The following is a 19808-nucleotide window of genomic DNA, read 5'->3' on the forward strand; positions in this document are numbered from 1 at the left end:
TGATTAAAAATCAGGGGAAGATATTTGACCTTTGAGACAGCCATTTCACCTTTTAAGTTCACACCTTAGTCACTCATCATGCCAATCAATTAACTAAGAAGCATTTATTAAACACCTGCTATGGGCCAGACCCTGTGCTAGGAGCTAGGGATAAAAAGAAATGAATGAAACAATCCCTGCCCTCAAAGAGCTTACACTCTGCAGAATGAGTCATGTCCACATAAGCCCATACAAACTATGGGCAAAATAAATGCAAGACAATTGGGGATAGGAGACACACGTCACTCATGGTCTCATGTAGAAGGCTGCTTTTTAGCTGAGCTTTGAAGGAGACTAGAGATTCCAAGAGGCAGAGGTAAGAAGGAATGATACTGAAGGTTTGGGGGACAACCTTTGCAAAGGTCTGGAGATGGGAAATGGAACATTGTGTGTGAGGAACAGCAAGAAGGCCATTTTGGCTAGACCATAACACACATGTGGTGAAAAAAAAAAAGGCCTTGGGGTTGGCTACAGAGCAAGGGCATACGAAAGATAGCCACAGGGTAACGCCAATCTCTCTCCTACCTGGTGGTGATCAATGCAAGAACTGCTTTAAGAGTCGGCATGAGAAGAGAGGTAGCGGAAGTGGAAGTGGCAGTAGCCTCCTGCTGCCAGCTGCTTACCTCTCACCCTCTACCTGGGGGCTGTGAACTCAGTGCCTCTGTTTCTTCGCCTCTTGGTTAGCAAGTGCTGGAGACGGAAAAGATTAGGATTTGGCCTTGTGAGATCTCAAAAGGTCCAGGAACTGGAATCCACACCAGAGTTGCCGGAAGCCAAACTCAGTGAGGAGCAACCTTTTTGACCACAGTCACTAATCCATTGACTGTAGCATATTCGAAACTGAACTTGATGGGGGTGAACACTTTGTAGCAACCACTTAAGTTTGAGCTCACTCTCCCTAGGACCAAGGTGATATAGAGGACAGCGTGGTCCTGGTTCAGGAGAATATATTTATTCTATTCTTGCTATATATTCTCAGTAAAAATCCTTTTGCAAAAGCTAGTTGTTGATTAGTTAAATGATACTGAGATACAATCACTGTGTAATATCAATGATATGAGGGAAATATTAACTATACCTGTGAATTCATATTAGAAAGAACATACAGTTATCCCTTCCACATCATGACTTTGCCCATGACAGTTTTAATACATCATGGGACAGCATAAGGAATTAAATGAGAATTTTGGAGGCGTTTTGTGGAAGCCACAGATGACATGCAGAAGCCAGGAAATGAAACAGAAACAGTTTTGAAACTCAGAAACGTATAAAATGTATGTATAGTACTATATAATATCAACATATTTTATCTCTTAACATCATAAATATACAATTGCTTTTTAAAAGTTAAAATAAGTAAAAAGCTAAAGTTGTTTATTTCATATTTTTATTTCTTTCTCATGCTGTATTTTTACTTAACATTTACCTACATATAGCCTATGACCAAATACTTAACCCAAATTTTACAATAAGGTACTATAAACTCCCCGTAAAAGAAAAAAATCAGACTTCTTCTCTGGTAGGAAGGGAAGGCCAAAAAATTTTATGTGGATTTTCTAGATCATGGGGGGGGGTGCCTCACCCCTATCCCCTGCATGTGGAAGGCATAACTGTAGTGTCTTGAGCCAATAGCATTAGAAAGACACTCCCAGTCCCTTAGAGGTTGAATACTGAGCAGAAGACAGAATCTTAGTCTGGGAATCCAACTTCTTAGTGAGTGTGGAAATTTGGATAGGATCCCCAGAGGCTAGAGCTAGTTGCCCTCTGGGGAATCAACTTGAAAATGAGACTGAGTAAAGAATGTCCAGAATTTATACAGGAAAATCCAAAAGTCTAAACCTTAAAACTACACTAAGACTTTTGGGATATCCTGTGTAAGCTACAAGAGTAATACATAAGGCTAGAAAGGTAGATTAGAGTCAGGTCATTAAGGACTTTGAATGTCAAAGGAAAGAATTTGCATTTTACTTTAGAGGCAATAGGGAGTCACTGAAGGTTATCGAGCCAAGGAGTATTGTGATCAGCCTTTGCTTTGGCATCTATGTGGAAGATGTAGAAGAGAAGGGAGAGATCTGAGGCAGGGAGACCACTTAGGAAACTGTTACGACAGTCCAGGTAAGTGGTAATGAGGGCCTGAACTAGTGTTATGAATGTATGAGTGAAAATATGGGGCCAAATGTGAGAGAGGCACCATAAAGGCAGAATCAGCAGGATTTGACAACTGATTAGACATATAAGAACTAAAGAAGACTCAGAAATTGTGAATATTGTGCTGTACGGTACAAAGAACAGAGCTTGCTGTAACAATTGGCTAAGAGATTCAAGGATTTATATAAGATATGAGGAGTTATCCCCACGGCCACAGGAAACCAAGGTGTCAGAGAGAACATCACAAAATCAGGGCAACAGACCAGAAACCCAGGGAGAAACAACAAGGGAGGCCAAATATAGAAATAACGGCTCAAAGAGGGACGAGGTAGCCTCCGAAGGTCCTTCCAACTCCAAAATCTTGGAAATAGTGAATAAAAATAAGATGGAGGGAAATTCAAAAATAGTCATCCTAACTTTGAATGTGAATAGGATGTTTCTAGCAGCTCTTTCTGTGGTGGCAAAGAACTAGAAACTGCAAGGAAGTTGTGGTGTATGGTTTTGTTGGAATACTACTGTGTTATAAGAAATGATAAGCTCAATGATCTTTGAAAGGCATGGAAACATTTGCATGAAATAATGAAGAGCAAAATGAGCAGAACCAAGAGAATGCTGTATATAGTAACAGCAGTATTATTTTAAGAATGACTTTGAGCAAATAAATTGTTTTCACTATTGCAAATATACAATTTAAAATAAAGGACACATGCAAAAAAATGCCACCAGCATCCAAAGAAAAAACCGACAAATAGAAGTATGTGTAGAATAAATTTACACACACACACACACACGCACATATTATGTGCGTGTGTGTGTGTGTGTGTGTGTATATATATATGTACACACACACACACCTATTTGTGTGTAATGGTAGCCATCTCTAGGGCAGAGGGGCAGGAAAGAAAAGGAGAAAAAAAGAAATTTATGTGACAATTTTGTTGCATATTTGGATGTAATAGCAAGTTGTACATGGTAGATTTGCCATTTCATGTACAATCATCTCTTTTATTGTATTGTTTTATGGAAATGCTTGTTTTGTTCTGTGAGTTGAAAAAAAAATAAATTTGTAATACAAAAAAAATGTAAACTAATAAAAAAGAATTCAAATATTTACTGACAAAAGAACCTCCCTTAGCTCCTTGAATTTTATAGTCCTCACTGTGAGCAGGAGCATGGGTGTGGGAGGAAGGAGGAGTTCAGTTTTTTGTTTTGGTTTGGTTTTGTCAAAAAGTTAGCTGTGCCTCTGCTAGGCTCCTGTGATTTACATTAAAGTTAATTATGCACCTGTTATATCTGTCTCCCATTAGGTTCTCAAGGGTAGGAATGGGCACGATTTCATTTTCGTTGCTCTTGCAACTAGCAAAAGGCTCTGTCTATGCTTTACTTCATTTCTTCAAGAATCCACAGTTTCATCTAGATATCTTCCAGAGTTGTAATGAGGAATTTTTATACCAAGAACAAGTAATACAAACCATATCTAGGGGAAAATGGCAAAAAATAGGGCTCTGGAGAAAGCTTGATATTCTCCTACCCTCAGCAGATGTCCAAAGACCTCCTTCTCTGTCCCTCAGGGATCACCTAACTCCTTGTATGGGACTGCCCTGGGGTCTGCCCTTCTCCTTGCCCCAGTCCCCCTTTCAGTCTTGCTATTGCTGTGCAGCCTGTAGAACTACATAGCCTATCCACCAACTGCCATTGTTGGTAAGTATCGATGCACTACTAATCAAGTTTCTGCAAAGACTTCTGGGAGTTGTCCATTCCTGAGAGAATCCAGTTAAACTGACCAAATGGGTAATAAGTCAAGCTGGGAGCATGATTACTTCCCTTCAGTTTCTGAGTCCCTGACCAGAGCTGAGACTAAGATTCCCAGCTGCTCTGTCTTCAGAGACAGAGACAGGCAGTCCCACTTCTACTCCTGTCCATCCCAAAGAGGACACAGACTGGGTCTCTGAACCATGGGCACCATTGCACCTCCCTCCCATCCCTAAGCTCATGAACCGTAGTCCGAAAAAGGGGTTACTGAGTCACGCAGTTGCCCTGATATCCTGATGAGCATGGTGCAATGATTCAGGACTCAAAACCCAAGGACTTGGCTTAGAAACCTTGTGGTTCCCTGCCAGATCTAAACATTTCTGACCAAAGCTGAGACTAGGACCCTCGGCAGTCATCCCAATATCCTAATGAACATGGACTGTGATTCAGGACTCAGCGGCAAAGACCAAGGATCTTAACCCTATGCTTTGGCAATAGGAAACTCCTTTTTCCCCTTTAAATTCATTAGTAGTGGCCAAGACTGCAACTAGGGTCCCCAGCAGTGACATCTTCACAGGTAGGAGTTCTTGCTTTCACTGAAGAGGGCAAGCACTAGAGTCAGAACCAAGTGCTTCAGAAAAAAAAGAAAAAAGATCTTTCTCCTCCCTCATGGCTAAAGCAAAAGCAAATCCTGTGCCCTCCTGGTAATGCAAATGGTTAAAACATGAGTCACAACATAAGGAAAGTAGGATTTTATTTTATTTTAATTTAATTAGGTATTGTATTTTTTTTTAATTTCATAACCACAGTTGTCTTATTGAACTTTATGGTCCATGGGTACTTCATTGCATTCTAATTTCAAGCTTAGACTTGCCTGAGCTAGGTCTGGCCCAGAATAGCAGCGAGGGGGGTGGGTGGAGTTATAAAAGAGAACTCTTAGGGTGTGACTGCTACAGGAAGGAAGCTCCTAGAGTTTTCTATTCTTAGTAATTATCACTGCCACTGAGGTGCTGAGCTCTATTGTATCTGTACCACAGAAGTGCTGTCAGCATCCTCTAAATGTCAGCACCTTGCATCAAAATCCCAGCAATCCCTCCACTCCCATCTTCAACATCTTCTGACCCCAAGAACTCTACATGGACTACAGAACCACTGTTCCATCCCTCCATGGCTTTTGGTGTCACATTCTGGCAAATATGTGTCCAACCTCTATCGCAAACTCTATGTCAAGAGTTTTGATCAAATGCTCCTCTGCCCATTTATTTTCCCATCATTAAAAGAAAGTCGATGGTGCCAGCTCCTTGTAATGCAAGAGAGTTGTAAGTCTTAATGAGCCTATGTCTATAAAAGAATGAAGCTGGAGAAATTCATGATGTCATTTGGTATGTTTTAAATGGCTTGTGGCCTATGAATATAATGAATTAGTATAATGAATGTGAGCTCCTTGAGGGCAGGCACTACCTTTTGCCTTTCTTTGCATCCTCAGCACTTAGGACAGTGTTTGGCACATGGTAGATGCCTAATACATGTTTACTGATTGATTGAATTGTAGTATGTGAACACAATAGAACGTTATTGCCCCACAAGAAACAATGAATACAAAGAGTTCAGAGAAACTAGGGAAAACTTATGCCAACGGACACAGAGTGAAGTAAGCAGAACCAACGAACCCATTTATGAAATGGCCAGAAAAGCATAAAGGAAAAAGAAACACTTTCAAAAGATAAGAACTTAGTTCAATGCCAAGACCAGTCTTAGAAGCAGAAGTCATGAACTGCAGGTGTGGAACCAGACATACACGAACGTAGTTAAGCTGTTGGTTTCATTTGCTCAGCTATACTTTTTACATGTTTAAAAAGAGCAATGAAACAAGAAATTAAAAAAAGCAAAATTACAATAAGTCCATTTGGCCAAGCTAGGTATTCATAGATATAGTCAGAAGCCTTCAGGCACTAGGAGAAGCATCCAGTTAGAAAAAGCCTAGCCCAGGAATATGGTACCCAGAAACCTTCCAACTCAAAGAACAGAGGCAATCCTGAGAAGCCTATAGACTCTAACCGTGTGCTGGGAGGTAAAGAGATGAGGCCTCGGACCAAGGTCTAGCTAAGAAAATCTGAAGAACTTATATCACGCAAACTTGAGTCAGAAACCTACAAGGCAATGATGAAGATATAGCTTGGATCACAGCACCCTAGCACAGATTTCCCCGCCTCCTACCCTGAAGACCATCTCAGCTCCTGCATTGACTAGACCTACTCCAGAGGTCCATAAAGAACATATTCTCATGTCTTAGACCCCAGACAATATATATTAGTGCCACCCCCTTCCCCAAAAAGACCTTGTTATTCCATCTAGAAATATACAGAGCAACTTCCTAGATATAACATATCAATTCAGGAAATAAAGCTGAAAAATGAATAAACACAAGAAAATACTAGCAATAAGGAGATATTATGGAGCCAGGAATGCTCAAAACACAATTCTAGAAGAAGAGAACAACACCTCACCAACTACAAGCAAATTCTCAAAAAAAAAATACAGATTCACCATAAGTTCTATTGGAATTCTTAGAAGAAATGAGGTAAATGTTTTTAAATGATCATATAAATTAAATGCGAACTCTAGAGGAAAGAATAAGGAAGGAAATGAGAGCAATAAAAGAATTGAAAAGAGAATAAATAACTTAGTATAGGAAATCTTTTTTAAAATCTTACTCAAATAGACTTTTGAAAATTAGATTAGACCACATAGATATCAATGACTTTAACAGACAATAATAAATACTGGAAAAATATCAAAAGACTGGAAAGAAAAAAGATTAGAAAATGTATGGTATATCGTATAAGAAAGAACTTAGGTAGAAAACAGGTCAAGAAGAGTTCATCTAAGAATCACTAGATAATCTGAAATCTTCAATCATAAAAAAGCTTAAATATGTCAAGAAGTCAAGAATGAAAACTACCCAGACCAATGAGAACCAGAGGGTAAAGTTAAAATAGAAATAATTTACCAGCAATTTCTTGAAAGACACCTCTAAATTAAAACTCCCAAGAACATCAGAGCCAAAATGCAAAGATACCAAGTCAAAGAAAGAAATAGTGCAAGTAGCCAGAAAGAAAGAATTCAAATATCAAGGAACTGTGGTCAGGATCATACAAAGACCTGCCAGTTAACACTTAAAGAAGAAGAGAGCTTGGAATCTGATATTGCAGAAAGTAAAAGAGAAAAGATTGCAATTGAGAATAAACTACCCAGCAAAGCAGAGAATAATCCTACAAGGGGAAAATGGAATTTTAGTGAAATTGAGATTTTCCAAGTATTCCTAGTGAAAGTAGACACTTTGAATGAAAATACAAAAACTAAGAGAAACCTAGAAAGGTAAGTACATTTGAGCAATTGGAAGGGAAAATACAATCGTAAAGTGTTTATATTCTCAGGAGAAAAGAAGAATGATCCCTCAGAACACTAATGTGCTTTAGGCTCATAAAGGGAATAAATAGGAAGAGCTGGAAAAAGTTTTGTTATATTTGGATGATCTTAAGAGAAAAGAAAAATAAAGGGAAAAAAAGAAATATACAAGGGAAGAAAGAAGGAAGGGTGTAGAGTTTACTATCTCAAATAATCCAGCTGCATAAGAAAATTACATAAACATAGAGGAAGAGAATGGTAAGAGCAGGTTACAAATTAACCTCACTTCTGAACTAGAAATATGAAGGTTGAAAGTGCACATAAACACATGCACATGTGCATACATAGTTCAATGTAGAAATACTTTAAACTCAAGAAGGCATTAGTCATGAATAAGGAAGACAGGTAAATTGACCAGAAGAGATTAGTTACAATAAGGGACTAGAGCAGACTCTGCCATGTTTCCAGTGAAGTGAAAAAGGTAAGGGGAGCAATCATGATATCAGAGAAGGCAACAATAAAAATAGACTAATTTAAAAGGATAAACAAAGAAACTACACATTATGCTTAAAGGCACCATAGACAGTGAATTACTCTCAATATTATACATACATTTACACACACACACATATGTTGTTGTCATTGTTCAGTTATGTCCAACTCTTCATGACCTCCTGGACCACGTATATGTACCAAATGGAATAGTATTTAAATACTTGAATTAAAAAGTTAATAGAGGTGACAGCTAGATGGCTCAGTGGATAGAGTACCAGCCCTGGAGTCAGGAGCACCTGAGTTTAAATCTGGTCTCAGACCAGACACTTGACACTTACTAGCTGTGTGACCCTGGGCAAGTCTCACACACATACACACAGAAGTCCATCACACTATAGATAATAAAAACTATAAGAGTATTGGACTTTGATATACACTTCTCAAACTAAGACAAATCTAACCAAAAGATAAATAAGAAGGAAATTAAGGACCTGAATAGAATTTTGGAAAGTTAGGTGTGATAGACCTCTGGTGATTACTGAATGGAAATAGGAGGGAATGTACTTATTTCTCAACTGTGTGGCGCCTTTACAAAAATTTAACATGTATTATCATAAAAATCTCATAAACAAGTGTAAAAAAGCACAAATAGCAAACAGATCCTTTTCCAACTAAATATAGTAAAAATGATATTCAATAAAAGTTCTTTAAGGAAAAGATTGAAGATAAATTAAAGACCAAATACTTAATTACAAAGAATCTGGAGGTCAAAGAACAAATCATAGAAATTATAGCTAAATTCATCAACAAATATGACAATAATGAGACAACAAACCAAAACTTTGGGATACAGCCAAAGCAGCTATGAGGGAAATTTATATTGCTTAATATTTGCATCAACAAAAGAGGAAGAATAGATCGATGCAACTAAAAAAAAATCTAAATACCAAAATAGAAATTCTAAAAAATAAGAGATTAATAAAGCTAAAAGCTCCAAACCATTGAATTGATAAGTAAAACAGGAAGCTATTTTTTTTAATAATAAAATAGCCAAACCATTGTCTAGTCTGGATTTTTAAAAGAGAAAGGAAAATCAAATTGTCAGCATCAAAAATTAAAAAGGAGGACTCACAATACATGAAGAAGAAATCAAGGAAATTATTATTCTTTTGGTCAACTATACTCCAACATAACTGGCAAATTAAATTAAATGGATGAATATCTATAAAACTAAGAAATCCCTGGATTAATACAACAAAAAGAGAATTTTTTTTAAAAATCATCTCAGTAAAAAGAAGTTTAACAAGCTACAAATGAGCTTTGAAAGAAAAAAAATCTCAAAACTAGATACACTTATAAGTTAACTTTATCAAACATTCAAAGAATAATAAATTCTAATATTACATAATTTTTGGCAAAAATAAGTAAAGATGAAATCCAAATTCCTTCTATGACGCATATACGGTCTTGATACTTAAAACAAGGAGATACAAATCAAAGAAAGAAAACTATGAACCAGCATCACTATTGAATGTTAATACAGAAATTTTGAAATAAAATGTTAGCAAAGAGGCTACAGGTATACATGATGCATTATGATCAAGAAGATTTATGCCAACAATGTAAGGTCGGTTCAATATTAGGGAAATTTTTAATATAATAGACCATATCAGCAATAAAAACAATAAAAATCACATTGATCAAACAATCAATAAATATTAAGAACCTGCTATGTGCCAGATACTGTGCTAAGTGTTGGAGATACAAAAAAAGAGGTAAAAGAGTATTAATAGATGTAGGAAACACTTTTGATAAAATATAGCATCTATTTTGGCATGAGTGAGGAGTCAAACACAATAAAAGCCTAAGAATAAATGGACTTTTCCTTATTATGATAAATAGTATCTCTTTAAATCCCAAAGCTAGTATTACATGTAGTGGAGTTATTTAGAGGCCTTTCCAATAAGATCAGAGGTAAAGCAAAGGATGTCCATTATCATGACTACTATTTAAGATAGTACTAGAAATGCTAGTGATTGAAAAAAGAAAAGGAAATGAAATTGAGGAAATAAACACAGTCAAAAAGGAAACTATCACTTTCTACAAATGATAGAATTGCTTACTTAAAGAGCCCTAGAGAGTCAACTAAAAGTCAGTAGGAAGAATTAGCAATTTTAACAAAGTGGAAGGAATCAGCAGCCAGAAGAAATAGAAAGAGAAAGTCCATTCAGGAAATTAGAATATTTAAATAGGAATGACAGAATATTATATCTACCAAGCTACACACAAAAATGATATGACTACTGTTCTACATGATGTGACATAATGATATGTTAACTGTTCTGTGTTCTTTCTCTCTATGAGAAAGAAGTGTGATTGGGACTTGAATGATTTTTTAAAAAATTTTTTTTAAAAAAAAGAAAAGAAGTATCTTATTAAATACTTTATTTTCTTTTCCTTTGTCTCTGGTGCCATACTGTCTCCTGGTTTAAGTGTGTAATATCTATATATAGATAAATAGATAGATAGATAGATAGATAGAAAGAAAGACACAGATAGATATAGATATAGATATAGATATAGATATAGATATAGATATAGATATAGATATAGATATAGATATAGATATAGATATAGATATAGATATAGATATAGATATAGATATAGATATAGATATAGATATATTGCTGACTTTGTGAAAGTGAGTAAATCCATGGCCTGGGCTTCTGCAAACTGAATGTGCAGAATCTGGCCAGAATTAGCTACCAAGACAATTGACTCAGCTGGTTAGAATCAAGGCAGCTTACCTTCCTGCAATAGAATAAGGATTTTATTTTATTTCTCTTTTTTTATTTTCTATTTTAGTTTCTCTTTTCTTCTCTTCTTTTCTTTTGCTCTCTCTCCTTTTCCCATTCTCCCCTCACCCCAAAGTAGCAACATACTATATCAAAGAAACTCTAGCTGGTGCAGTTCTCCAAATGGCTGGAGAGAAAACATCCTGGTGCTAATTAAAAACATAGAATTTAGCTACAAGAAAAAGTAAACATTACCTAATGAAGTTCTTTGTCTTCTGCCAAAACACTTAACTTCTTGCTTCATTCATTTGGTTAATTGCTCCCTCACTGCTGATCTGCTCCTGTCAGCTAGGCCAATTACCATTAAGACATATATGCAAACCACATAGCCCACTCAGTCCTAGACCTTATCCTTTGAAAGAAAAGTGTGAAAGACTATCGCATCTCCCACCAGTCCCTTGCAAAGGGAAAAACTTCATTTTTATTGGATTAGGTGCCAAGAGCTTTCTTCAATCACCCAATGGCACTTTCTTTTTTATTTGGTAAACTTTAAAATGAGGCTTATTATCCTCTACTTCCTGCAGACCAAAGGAGCCCTGCCTCGTTTTTGTTGTTTTTTTTTTCACTCCCCTTTTTATTGCTGTTTGCCCTTACTTCCACTTTTTCCCCCGCTGAAAAATTTGTGCTCTCCCTGCCCCCCACCCCCAAGCACCATAAATTAACAGCCTCCTTGCCTTGTGGTAACTTTTATTCTTTCAGAGTAGTGACAAATTAAAGCTTCCCTTTCAAAAAAATACCCATGACAAAAGCACTTTTAAGCTGAAAGTTGCATTAGTATAACCTCTCCTATAGTTCTTCAGGAAGCTTGTGACCTGGGATAATTTTACAAGTCCAGTTATGAACCAGCTTATAAACACACACACACACACACACACACACACACACACACACACACATGTGCACATGCACACACACAAGCACACATATACACACACACCTACTTATGTGCACAAACACACTCCTCTAGTTTGGCGATGTATGAACGAGCAGGTCTGGAGTTTTATTACAAGCCTGAAAGACTACTTCGTAGGCTTTTAATTTATCGTTTAAAAAAATGAAAGCTGGATAAATGAGAGTTTTGTTGTTGCTGGTAGTTTAATGACTTCCCTTTTCAGAGGCTCTCTGACTGCCTTCCAGTAGCTCCCCTCCTGGGTCCATTTTTGTGCCACACTAAAGCTTGGCCCCATGCCAGTGTGACAATCACTGCCTGAGAAGCCTCCTCTGTAAGAGATTATTTCTCAGGTTTCTTTGTTTTATTGGTAGTTGGGGGAAAGGGGGAGAAGAGGGTGGAGACGGAAAGAGAGAGAAGGGAAATGGGACAGAGGGGGTAGGGGGTGATTTCTAAACTCAAACAGGATGTCCTGCTGGCGTCTCAGGCTGGGAAAGCTTCAGTTTCACCAAAAGGGCAGTGTAGGATGGCTTAAGTTAATCCAGGGTGTCTAGGCTGGTGAATTTTGCTTTGGGCTTTTTCTCTTTGAGAGACTCTAAACCTCAGAGGGGACTCCACCCACCCTGGCAACACAGAGAAGGTAGTTTCTAAAAACAATGAACTCCGAAAAAGGAAAGGAGGGTAAAAAGGAAAAAATCGTGTTAAAACATGTGCCTTTGAACATATAAAGGCTAGACATCAAACTAGTCTTTAGAGAGTGTGTGTGTGTGTGTGTGTGTGTGTGTGTGTGTGTGTGTGTGTGTTGTCTCCATAAGATAAGTAATCAAAGTAAGGGACAAGTAAAAAAATAAAATGATGGCAAATGACCTCATATCAACACATGTCCACCTTAATATAGGTGCAGAGAGGAGAGAGCACACTCACCAAATCTGAGCTCTTTAACATTCACTTGAGTAAGGAATGGAAAAGGGAGCAGATGGCCCTTACCCTTATGCCAGCTCCCGCCTTCATACAAAGTATATGCAGATCACATATCCTGCCAAATTTACACCCTTCCTTCATAAGTTTTGAAAGGGTGGCACCATTACTAAGTGTCCTTGAACATCAATTTGGGCTCCAAAATTTTAAAAAGTATCTCTCTCTCCATAATTAAATGTGAGTCCTACAAAAATCTCACCCCTTATGTTCAAAAGGGAAATCTATATCCCCACTAACTCTTAAATGCCTGATCTGAAAGAAAAGAAGGAATTGTATTGGAGGACAGGAGAGAGAGAGAGAGAGAGAGAGAGAGAGAGAGAGAGAGAGAGAGAGAGAGAGAGAGAGAGAGAGAGAGAGAGAGAGAGAGAGAGAGAGAGAGAGAGAGAGAGAGAGAGAGAGACAGAGACAGAGAGAGAGACAGAGAGAGAGACAGAGAGAGAGAGAGAGAACAAAATAAAATAATCATGCTTAGGGAAATTTTCCTTAAAAGAGAAATACTTTTTCTTTGCTTAGAAATCTGAGGCCAAAGAAATGTTATATGCTTTTCAACAAGGTGACACAGCAAAGGTGTGCCTCTCTTTACAATGTATGTTCATAAAGAGTTGTGCTATCATCATCACAGACATTAGCTAATCTCTACTTCAACAGGTCCTATAGACAAGGTAGCACTTCAATAAGGTACAGGCTCAGGCTATTTCTGCTCCAAATTTTACTGTCAGCATAATCATAATAGTTCACATTCAAAAGGTGACTTGAGGTTTGCAAAGTAGATAGGTAGGTAGATAGACAGACAGATAGATAGATAGATAGATAGATAGATAGATAGATAGATAGATAGATAGATAGATAGAAATCTCATTTGATCCTGTCATCATAGCAATCCTATGAGGTAGGTGCATCCTACAGATGAGAGTACAGACAGGGAAAGTGAGGCTCAGAGAGGTTAAGTGGCTTCTCCAGGGTCACACAATTAGTAAGAGTGTGAGGCAGAATTTGAACACAGGTCTCTATCCACTATGACACCTAATTTAATCACTTGGGTTAGTTGACTCTGCTAAAACTAATAATGTCTGTGTCACTTACATTGACAGCCATTAAGTTCAGTTCAACAATAATTTTAACATTTATGAAGTACTTATTAGGTAAATAGCAGGTTCTAAGTTTTGAGTGAAGTATGAAGTTTAAATAAGACAAAGTCCCTGCCTTTGTGGAGTCTAGTAGGAGACTAGACCATAAGCACAAACAATATTACAAAATAACATTGTGAGATAAATAATATACATATATACATATACACAAATACACATGTGAAAGAATATGTGAGATCTGGGAGGACCAGAGAAGGCTTCATGAAGGACAAGGCATAAGCTGAACCTTAAAAGATAAGTAGGAATATTTTCCTGTTGGATTATTGCTGGATGGAATGTAGAGCATGGTCTGGGACCTGCTAAATACAATGAGTTAGTTAAGTTGGCACTCAACAATCAGAACAGCTCAACTCCTGGAAGTTCCAGAGCTGAAAGGATTAACTCTCCCAAGGAGCTGGAAGGGCATAGTCTCTGAAGGTCTATAAGAAAGTAAATTCTCTTCTCTTCCCTCTCTCCTCTCTCTCTCTCTCTCTCTCTCTCTCTCTCTCTCTCTCTCTCTCTCTCTCTCTCTCTCTCACACACACACACACACACACACACACACACACACACACACACACCACACCAGTCAGGTGTGTTGATAGAGAGACGTTCCAACTATTTCTACAATGACAATACAATAATAAAATTCTACCCATGGAAGACAGATTACGAACTTCCCTAAGAGAAAAGTTCATGTAGAAGACAAGTGAATTGGGAAATAAGGGGATCAAACTTCTAGGTTCAGGCTTCACAACAGACCTATTCTGTGGGCTCTTGGAAGTCATTCACATAACTACTGCAACCTGAGTTTCCTCATCTGTAAATAAAGGGAGATATGTCAACAGGCATTATCATCAAAGTCTGTGAGCAAATATTGGAGTTCCCCCCAAATCAAGGGCTGCCTTCATTCACCATTGCTTTTGTCTTATGCCACCACCCCAGCAGTTAAAGAGAATGCAAGGTCTCTCCTCTTCAGATAGTGAGCTTGAGAAAAATAGTCCTGCAATTCTTTTGAATTTGTTCCCTGTGAGCAAGTCATTGGTGACATTGCATCTAGGCAGTCACTTAAGAGTTCAAGAAACTACTTTACTATACTAGGGCCACATTTTGTGAGGTCAGCAAATTATAGTTGCACAGCTTAGTCACAGTGTCCCACTTTTTGTCTAGCAGCTTGAAAGAATTTTCTTTCTGGCTGGCTTTCTATCCAATATGATATGCTGCTTCTCTTAGAAATGGTATAAAAAGGGATACCCTACAGATGGTGAGGTCCTCTAGATCCTCCTATTTGTGGATGACATTGTACAAGTTGAAACCATCCCTGGAGCACTGCAAAACTTCCTAAAAAGATCGATAACTACCATCTACTCAGGAAAGACCAACTGTCTGAGGGAATTCTACTGCCTAGAATATGACATGCATTTGGATAGATGAAATCTAGAGTTTGTCAGAATGGATTGCTTTCAGAACACCAAAAATCTCCTTTAGTAACCACAAGTCTTCTTGAAACTGAGTTCAAATCCAGAAACAAAGGCTCATCTTTTGAATACTCATATTCTACCTCTTCTGTGGCTTCTCTGAGACCTAGAATGCAACAGTGCAAAGAACATGAAAATGAGTATCACACAGGAGACAACGGAGACATATATGGTAGTTGTGAGCAGCGTGTGAAACATTAACAAATTAGGAACTTTGAAGAACAAAAGATATCAGGGAAATGTATGAGTGACTAGAAAATAAGCTGGCAAGATAGTAAAGATAAGGGATGACAGGTAGACGTGCTGAATACTCCCCACTGATATCCTCTCAGTGTTGTAAGAAAGCAAGGAACACCTCGAGGATATTGGGTGGACCTGCTATGGAAAACTTATGAAAAAACACAGGATGACAAAGCATGTCTGGATTATGATCTGTATCATTATAGGGAAAGGTGCACTGGAGCCAGCTTTAACCAGCTTGTGGATTGTTAAATTTACAATGTGAGCATTTATACCTCAGAAATCAGCTATCAGTATAAATCAGGACTTGATTTATCATTTAGTTGTTGTCTGAATTGAAGAAAATGTTAATAATACAGACTGAACTTAGAAGTGCATGTGTACATTTTTTCCTGAGAGCTCAGTTGTTAAACATTTACCAGCACACTCTTGTATTGCTCTACAAACATTGCTTGAGCTTAGCAGAAGTGTGGTAGAAGGCTCACTCAGGTAATAAGACTGTCATCAGGCTGGAGGCCTGGAGATTATAGGCTTATAATGATAATAATAATAGTAATAATAATAGTTATTTATATAGAGCTTTAAGGTTTGTAAAGTGCTTTACAACCAGTATTTCATTTGAACCTCACAATACCCCTGATTGCAGATCACATCCAAGTCCTTGAATTCACAGAGCAATCTCAGTTAGATATTCTCCCTGCCCTCATAGAGTAGCAGTCTACCAGAGTGGTAGATAGAAAGCAAAACAATACATGATGAATGCATAAGAACAGAATAAGCCAAATATTATATCCAGAATCCATGGTAGGAAAGATTATTACTTAGTGGGGAAAGATCAAAGAAAGCTTCACAGATTTGAATTGGCCTTTAAAAGATAGACTAGAAATCAACAAGTAGGAGGAAGGAGGAATATATGAATGAATATGATCATGAGTCAAGTAGAAGTCTAAGGAGTGCCCAGCAAGTGATGTTGGAAAATCCTGCATACCTATGCTATATTTGGGGGCTCATCTTTCATAGCCCTGTTAGACATAGGAAAACATTCTCTAAAGCCTGGTTAAATTTATATAATGTTTATATTCTCAATGATGTGTCATCTTCAACCTAATGCATGTACATGGTGTGGAGAAAAAGTAGTGGCCAATACAGAACTACCTTAAAAATGAAATGATACTACATCTAGCCAATTTTCTGCATGAAGCAAATCGCCATTAGTTGAAATCCCTCTCATCCCTCTGAGTTGTTTCCCTGCTTCTTTATTTGTGTGGATTCACCTTGATTTGAACTTATTATTCCAAAACTCAATGCCTGCCTAGCCCACTAGATCTGCTGTGTCTTGAATTTGTCACTGACTTTTCAAAGACTTAACAGTTGCTTCTTTGATCCCTGCCTTAGATATTGTGCATTTAAAAGTGCATGAATTCTGTCTCACCTGTTATAAATCAAGGATTAATTCCCAGAACCAGTTGACCCCCCTCCCTACCACTAGAAGACATATCATGGAGAAACAGGGTAAAGCAGTATGCCAAGGGGCAGTTACTTTCATAAGACTAATGCTATAAATGGGTCATTGCCCAAATGAAGTTACAGTAGGCTTTCATGATTTTACCATGAGGTTTAGTTATAATGCTTTAAAGAGTATACTACGTTGGTCAGAGGAACTTTATATGGAATATGATATGGTTTTATATCGGATGTTACATTACTACAAATTAGGCTGTCATTTTAAAAATCGCTAGCTGTAACCACAACAAAAAACCTGTCAATTCAAATGGAGCCTTTTCAAAGAAAGTCAGCTGGCTTTCAGGTATCACTTCATCAGTCTTCACAGTTTTCCTTCAAAAAAAATCCAGTGGTCACCTCTGAAAAGGAGGTTACTCTGAAGAAATTAAAATGACAAGCGTTTTCCCCCTCACTCTACATATTCAATCAGCTTCCATGTCTATACTCCATCACATCTGTCACCTATCCTCTTCTGCCAACTCACATAGTCGTATTCCATTTCCAGGGTCTGTGTCTTTACAAAAGCTGTCCCCCATGCTTGGAATGAGCTCCTTCCTCTCCTCTACCTCTTAGAATTCCTAGTTTTCTTTAAAGCTCAGCAAAAATGCTCCTGTATGAGACCTACAATGAGAAGTTAGGTGGCACAGCAAATAGAGTGCTAGGCCTGGAGTCCAGAAGATCTGAGTTCAAATCCAGCCTCATACACTTACTAGCTATATGATTTACTAGTTATATGACTCCCATTCTGTAAAATGGGAATACGACTAATAATAATGGTAATAATATCTATCTGTTAGGGTTGTTATGAGAAAAATAGGAGTTAATATCTATCAAGTGCTTTATAGACCTTAAAAAAGCACTATAAACACTAGCTGTCATTATTAATATTATTTATATAATATTAACATATCATATAATAGTATATTTTATAATAATTATATAATAATATAAACATTATTAATAATACTCTGTTATTCCTCCATGCGGTAATGCCTCTACCACAAAAACCTCATACTTATTTTATATATACTGATTTGTGCATATATTTATTTACCCAATTGAATATAAGCTCCTTGAGTACAGAAAATGTTTCAATTTTGTCTTTGTATCTACAGTGTTCCATACATGGTAGGCACTGAATAAATTCATGTGGGTTGGTTGTTTTGAGTCAATTTCAGATTTGGGAACAAAGAAGCTGGGTTCAAATCCAGCCTATGCCACATTTGACCTAGGTGCCCTTGAGCAAGTCACTTCACTCTCTCAGACTCTGAGCTTCCAAATCTGTCAAATGAGGTGGTTGAGCTAGATGCCCTCTAAGTCCCTGACAGCTGTTCTTTTTCAAACATATTTTATACTTCCCACTGAAGGAGCTGCTATCATGCCAGAGTAATAATCAACAATGTCCTGCTCACTTCTTTATCCATGCTTCCCATATTCTCTTTCACTTTCTTTGCTTGTCCCTTTAGCATACAGCTTGTTTCCAGTTTCCATCTCTTTAGGTAGTTTATTTTATTGAATTAATGTTTAAAAGAAATTTACATGTAACTATCATTGTATAATGATTCTTTTCATAATTTTCTTTCTGATACATTTATCCCTGGCAAGCTACAACAACATAAGTGTTTTATATATACATATATATATATATATACACATATATATAATGTATATACATATAAGCAATATCTGTATCATTTAAAAACAAAAAGAAAATAAAATAACTTATGGAAATATTCTCTATAAAGTAAACTAGCACTAACTTCTCAAGATCAATGAAGATCATATCATTTTACGTAAAGGATTTGTCATAATATTCTGTCTATCTACGGATGTGCATGAAACAAGAGGAAGAGCACAGGATTCTTATTTCAGAGAGTTCAGATTTAGTCTAAGATATTCCCAAAGTATAGATTTGGGTCAAAAAAATATTTCTGGACAGAGCCAAGAACAGGATTAGGTAACGTAAACATCGTAACTGTAAGAACGTACAAAAAGCAACACATAGTCTCAAACAACATATATGTCTTTACACTCTAAGTCTTCAATGAATCAATGATGTCACTAATATGAATATTCTTTCCTCTAGTACGAGCAATAGCTGGGTCATAGGCTAAGCTAATTTCTCCCCAGAAAAGGCAAGGAAAGCTTCCTTGGGACTTCAATGGTTCAGAGGATAAAGGTTTCAACCACTGACATAATGTCACTGTTACTTAAGGTGTAAAAAACCCTGCGCATAAGGAGTCAGCCCTCCTTAGACTTGATGGAATCCCAGGTACCATTCAGGTCAGAACACTCTTCTGACCCAACAAGACGTCATAGCAAATGAGTAGGCCATAGAAGCTGTGTCAATTTGATTTAGTGCTGTATCCTAGCTAGATACACTTTGCATATTATTGTGAAGTAAATTTTTTTTAAATAGCTAGCATTTATAGAGCACTTTAAGGTTTGCAAAGCACTTTGCAAATATCTCATTTTATCCTCATAATTTGGGGAGGTAGGTAATATTATTCTCTGTTTTACAGATGAGGAAACTGAGGCAAACAGAGGTTTAAGTGACTTGCCCAGGCTCACCTAGCTAATAAATATATGAGGTTGGATTTGAATTTAGGTCTTCCTGAATCTAAGTCTATTGTTCTATCTGCTGCACCCTCTAGCTGCCTCTACATTGTTAATTGTTAGCTATTCCACAAGTATCTAATTGCATTCTACTTCCAACCCTGAACCATCAGACTAGCGAGAGTCATGCCTGGCCCAAAACACTTCCACATATAAAGACTATGACCTATCCATGCCAAGATGATGGCCCAGTTGTCTCAAAGTGCTATCCGTTGCTCAGGACATAACCTGCTCTTTTTCTGATAATAAGCTCAAGGATATTCTTTGGGCCAATGATTGC

Source organism: Phascolarctos cinereus, unplaced genomic scaffold (genome assembly GCF_003287225.1).
Source record: "Phascolarctos cinereus isolate Bilbo 61053 unplaced genomic scaffold, phaCin_HiC Scaffold_4;HRSCAF=312, whole genome shotgun sequence".
Classification (NCBI taxonomy): domain Eukaryota; kingdom Metazoa; phylum Chordata; class Mammalia; order Diprotodontia; family Phascolarctidae; genus Phascolarctos; species Phascolarctos cinereus.